The sequence below is a fragment of the Galeopterus variegatus genome, unplaced genomic scaffold (assembly GCF_000696425.1).
Source record: "Galeopterus variegatus unplaced genomic scaffold, G_variegatus-3.0.2 Scaffold9628, whole genome shotgun sequence".
Classification (NCBI taxonomy): Eukaryota; Metazoa; Chordata; class Mammalia; order Dermoptera; family Cynocephalidae; genus Galeopterus; species Galeopterus variegatus.
The window spans coordinates 61,557-67,643 of record NW_007735739.1 but is presented as its reverse complement, the minus strand read 5'-3'; the positions used below and the strand labels follow the sequence as shown (position 1 = coordinate 67,643).

Here is a 6,087-nt window from a genome sequence, read left to right as displayed (position 1 = left end):
TGCTGGCTAGGGGGAGATTCCTCCCTCCCGCCCCCCCGGACAAGGTCATTCTGCTTGGGAGTACACATTTCACGTAAACCAACCAATCCAAATCTTATATCCCCAGCTAGACCGGTAAGGGGATTGCAACCCTTGGCATGGTGTGGTCTGCACCACGCCCAGCCAGTGAGCCCACCGGCCATCCCTATATAGGATCTGAACTTGCAGCCTCGGTACCACCAGCACCGCACTCTCCCGAGTGAGCCAAGGGGCCAGCCCCTCCCAGCCACTTTTAAAAATCTAACTCTGGCACACTAAGCAAATATTTACCCTGGTATGTCAGCCCAGGGTAAGGCACTAGGGACATCTATGCCTGTGAGCCTGCCTGAATTATTCACAGTAACAGATCCTAAATATTTTGTCCTGTCCTACCTTGACTTTTTGGTGTAAATCCCAGTAAAGGCTGGCCTGTACTTTTCTGCTCTCATGTTCTGCATCCTATTGAACTATCTCCTCTTGGTATTATGAATAATAAACTTTTCTTTCAGTGGTATGAACCTCTTCCACTTAAGCTCCTCCTAAATGAATCAGCAACATGCTAATGAGGGCCAGACCACTGGACTGTATACTGTATAGGGGGTACCTATTGTAGAGTGTGAAAAAGAGCATCAGCAAGACTTAATCATGGGAGAAATCAATGGCTGCCATCCTGAGGCTGATGGTGAAATGTGCCTGAACACTGTAGATGCCCAGATCACTTCAGGGCAGCTTACAAATCTAAGTGGATAGAGCCAACCTCCATCCTTCTTCATACAGGGTTATTTGGAGGTCTGTTTATAACAGTTAATAATCAACAGTCATCAAACACCATACATTAGTTCTGTCTGCAGATGAGCTGTAAACTGTTTTGCAGGTGATGTGTATTTCCGATTACATTTTATCAGGAAGACATACATTTATAATGTCTTTGTGTTAGTGATGCTATGTTTGATACTTGCTTAGGGTGATGATTATGAGATCACTCTATTGTAGAAATAGTCTTTTCCTTAAGTAAGCAATGTACAGTTTGATTTCTTTTTTTCACTTTGCTTTTGCCAGGCTATTAAGGCTATTTTGTTAATTTCCTGGATGTTCACACTCCAAAAGGTTTTATATCTCCACAATTCCTGAACTGGGAATCAAACGAGCCGCATGAGTGCAAAAACAGAATCTTAACCATCAGACCACGGGCTGAAGTTGATATTTTTATACTCAGAGCATCTTTTTTTTTTTCCTTTTTTTGTCTTTTTTCGTGACCGGCAACGGATTGCAACCCTCAGTGTCGCGCCCGTACCGGACCGAGACCGGCAACGGGATCGCAACCCTCGGTGTCGCGCCCGCACCTCGCTCAGCCAGTGAGCGGCCGGTCTGTATGTGGGATCCGAATCCTCGGCGGGAGCGCCGCCACGCTCCAAAGCGGCGCACTGTAGCAGTGCGCCACCGGGCCAGCCCTACTCAGAGCATCTTATTCCCCAGCAACCTTTCTTTTAAATAGCTTGGACATCCTGAGTAACCTATAGTGAGTAAAATTCTGTTTCTTTTGCACTTGTGGAGATGTATTTTCAGGGTAGTTTTTAAGGTTGGATGTCTAGATCAAAGGGCAAAAGCACATTTAATTTTACCATACATCAAATTTTTTCCCTCTCACGGGTCTTGTACCATTTGACAGTGTATTAGTCTGTTTCTGTTGCTTATAACAAAATACCTGGAACTGGGTAATTTATAAAGGAAACAAAATTTATTGCTTACAGTTTTGGAGGCTGGGAAGTCCAGAGAACACATCTGGTGAAGCCCATGTTGGTAGTGACAGTGTTGCATGAGTAACATAGCAGAATGATGGAGCAGAGAGAATTAATGCACCCTTCTTTTAAAGCCTACAGAACCACACCCATGACCACCATTAAAACCATTCACTATGGCAGGGTTCTCTTAATCTAATCACCTCTTCAAGGCCCCACCTTTCAAGTACCATGATAGGATTTCCCACCCTCTTAGCACTGTCACAGTGGGGACCAAACCTCCAACTCATTAAACTTTGGGGGGACACAGTTCAATCCACTACAGGCAGTTTTTTAATCCACTTTAAAAAATTTTGTTTAAAAACTCTCCTGAAGGAAAGTAAGGAACAGATTTTAGTTTTAACTGCAAGGCACTTGTTTACAAGAAGAAAGTCAATAAAATTGATAAAAATCACTTTCATCTGGAGTAAGAATACTCAAAATTACTGTGAGACTGAACATGACTTACTCCATCTTGAAAGGTCTTGCCACGTGCTTATGTCCTTTGTGTGAACCTGCCCACAGCAGTCATACAGTAACCAGCAGTAAGGTAGTTAGAACAACAGGCAGAGAAGGGACCTAATGATTAAGTACTGGTATGACCATAGCTGATCCAGCTACCTGGACCACAAGACTACCAAAGATAAGAATCACTGTCGTAAGACATTTGAAGTTAGTCACGTTAGCTTGTTCCTTAGTAATTGCTTATTGGCTTTTTCTACTGCTTTGTGTGAACTGTTTGTATAAACTTGGGAAGTGAGGTAGAGAAACTGTAAGCTCCTGGTTTGTCACCCACCCAATGAGTTATCCTGTAAGTAAATTACTCTTAATTAAAATTCTTTGCCTTACTGCATTGAAGTGCCTGCTTTGTTCTTCAGTCTTAAGATACCTTCTCAGTTTGGTGGGCATTTTGCTTTCATTGCACCTTCAAACAGTAACTGATTTGGGGCCTAACTTAAACATTTGCAAAATTTTTTTATATGTGTCATATTCTGTTATCTAGAAACAAGTCAGAGGACTTCCATACACTCAAGCAGAGGTTATAATCCAAGAGTGAATTCTAGAAGGTGGAGATCATTAGGAATGTATTATAGTTTGTCAGCTGCAGTGTCGTTTTGTCCCAAATGGTGAAGTTGCCCAGCCTGAGCTGGACTACAATCAGTGTTCAAGCATAATGTTTAAAGGATGTCAGTACTGCAGGTGGTGAGAGTTAGAATACCAGTATAAGCAGGAAACCTGGAATGTATGGTGTCTGCTTGACAAACACCTAAAGGCACATGTGACAAGGGCTGGTGGGCATGTAAGCAAAGGCAATTTATGTGTTGCTATGGTGACAAGGCCTGGAAACTGTCCACATCTGGAGGGCTGTGGGGAACAAATCTCTGGGGGACAGACTTACTTTGGGTGCATAGAGGGAGTTTGGCCGACATACAGCATGCATCCTAGAATATGCAGTGTCTGTGCATGTGCTGAGGGTCCCTCTCCTAGTGGAGGTCCTTTTATCATTAGATGACCATGTTAAGAGGGTCATGGGGAGGAAGTATCTGGGCAATACATTTGAGATTGTCTGTAGACTGTTGAGGGCACAAGGCATGGTGTCCTTACTCCGATATTGTTCACAGTATACCAGCTGGATCCAGCAAGAGAAGTTGCCTGCCTTTTCCAGTGTCCCTCCAGTAAAGGGGAGTGCTGTACTGACTTAGCATTACATGTGTAGTGTAGAAGATACATGCTTAAAGAATTCGGTCCATAGCAGGTGTTGTAGTTGAATTTGAAGCTGAGATGAATACATTGAAGCTGTAGATCATGAGCTCTGTTCAGAAGTAGAACTGTTCTGTAAATGCTTTAGAGGAAAACTTTCTTTCACCCTGGCCCTTCCAACCAGACCCATTGTGGCTTTTAAGGAAGGTTCATGGATGAACTTTTCTATTGCTTCTGAGAAGTGCACTAAGTCAGGCTCACATGGAAACCCTGTGATGCTGTGGACCACGGACTCCAAGGGCCCACCCAAATTAATAGCAACGACTGGGCACTGCATGTCCATGGCCTCCAGAGAAACCATGCCAAAGTACTCTTTGCTCAGTGTGTAAAACACGTGCAGCCGTGAAGGAGTGAGATTTTTTTTGTCCAAGAAAGGGTGCGGGAAGGTCGCATATTGGTCGTCAGACTGCTGGACCATTTTCTTCAATTTCTGAGTGTTCCATGTTCTACAGGACTCTCGTTATAACCATCTGCTATGATCAGATGAACTCTCTCCCAGTCTTGGGATGTCTGTCAATCTTCTATGCAGCTGTACTAGGGCTTACAGTGCCTAAGTCAGATTTTTCTTCCTTTCGTATCTGTTGATAGAGAAAAATAGGAATTTTTTTCCCTCAGGGACTAAGTCATGAAGCTTTTCAGGAACAGCTGAGTCAAAGCTGGCGGCGACATTCAGAGATGTCAGGATCTATGTGAGAAAGGGACTTGACGGTTTCTGTAAAAAATGGCAGCTGTGGGGCCAGACCATGGCTCACTCGAGAGAGTGCGGTGCTGATAACACTAAAGCCATGGGTTCGGATCCCATATAGGGATGGCCGGTTAGCTCACTGGCTGAGCATGGTGCTGACAACACCAAGCCAAGAGTGAAGACCCTCTTACCAGTCATCTTAAAAAAAATTTTTTTTAAAAAGGCAGCTGCGAACCAGTTGTTGACCAAGATGCAGTCTGCCATGCCTGCGGTGGATTCCTCTCTCCAGTCCATTGGGGTCCTTTATAGACATTTAAGAAAAGAATCTCTCTTGGTGAGAAGCCAATCTGGGAAGTGACAGTAAAACAGGATTTTCTCATACCATCTGGCCAGCCTGAACATTGGGATACAGGCAGATACCTAGTTGCACACATGTCAAACTCCTCGTGGCTGAGGAACCCCACAGAGCCCAGAAGACCATGGCATGTGGTCGCACATAGCAACACTGCGGCCACCCCAGCCCAGGCTGCAGTTCCCAGCGCAGTGCACTGGCAGCTTGTGGTTCTCAGCAAAGCAGTGGCCCACCCAGATCTAGTGTGTCATCCAGATCTTGCTATATCTGTGCACCTGCAGCACCAGCACCGGCGCTGCCAGCGCTGAGTCCAGCACCAGCCACTCAGCGCCACCCACACCCAGGTCCAGGTGCAGGAACAGCACAGATGGGTTGGGAACTGGGTCCCAGTCCTGGTCCTGCTTCTCCACCATGGCCAAGGCACAACTTGACACAGCAAGATACAAGGGAAGAAATTCTTATCCCTTGCTAATGTAAGGAGTTGCAGAGTCTCCCATCACAGACCATGTTAGTTACTATCTCCTTCAATTTAGTGACATTCTCACTGAATAGAGGCACACCTCAGATATATTGGGAGTTTGGTTCCAGACCACTGCCATAAAGTGAATATTGCTATAATGTGAGTCACACAATTTTTTTGGTTTCCAGAGCATATAAAAGTTATGTTTATATTATACAGTAGTCTATTAAAAGTGTGTGCTAGCATTATGTCTAAAAAAAAGTACATACCTTAATTTAAAAATGCTTTACTGCTAAAAATGCTAGCAATCATCTGAACCTTTCACGGGTTGTAATCATTTTGCTGGTGGAGGGTCCTGCCACGATGTTGATGCTGCTCAATGATCAGTGTGGTGGTTGTAGCATTTTCTTAAAAGACAGCAGTGAAATTTGTCACATTGATTGGCTCTCTTCTTCACAAAATATCTCTGTGGCATGCAACACTATTCAATAGTATTCTACTTACAGTAGAACTTCTGACAAAATTGGAGTCAATCCTCTCAAACCCTGTAGCTGCTTTATCAACTAAGTTTATGTGATATTCTAAGTCCTGTGTTGTGACTTCAACAATTGTCACAGCATCTTCACCAGGAGTAGATTCCATCTCAAGAAACCACTTTCTTTCCTCCTTCATAAGAAACAATTATTCATTTGTTAATGTTTCATCAAGAGATTGCATCAATTTAGTCCCATTCTATTCTAGTTTTCTTGCTATTTTTACCACATCTGCAGATACTTTCTCAACTGAAGTCTCAAACCCCTCGATGTCACCCATCAAACTCTGATTAATGTTGGTATTTTGACCTCCTTCCATGAATCACAAGTGTTTTTAATGGCATCCAGGATGCTAAATCTCCAGAAGTTTTCCAATTTACTTTGCCAAGATCCCTCAAAGCAATCACTATCTATGGCAGCTAAAGCTTTACAAAATGTATTTCTTAAATAATGACTTGAAAGTCGAAATTACTACTCCTTGATCCATGGGCTGCAGAATG

At 43.7% G+C, this 6,087-nt stretch overlaps 1 protein-coding gene and 1 pseudogene across 1 annotated transcript in view; one reads left to right on the top strand and one right to left on the bottom strand.

The window, feature by feature from the left end:
* Window positions 1-6,087, top strand: part of LOC103609453 (zinc finger protein 426-like) — a 35,167-nt gene that overhangs the window by 10,425 nt on the left and 18,655 nt on the right. The window lies entirely within an intron of this gene.
* Window positions 3,530-5,007, bottom strand: LOC103609454 (annotated as a pseudogene).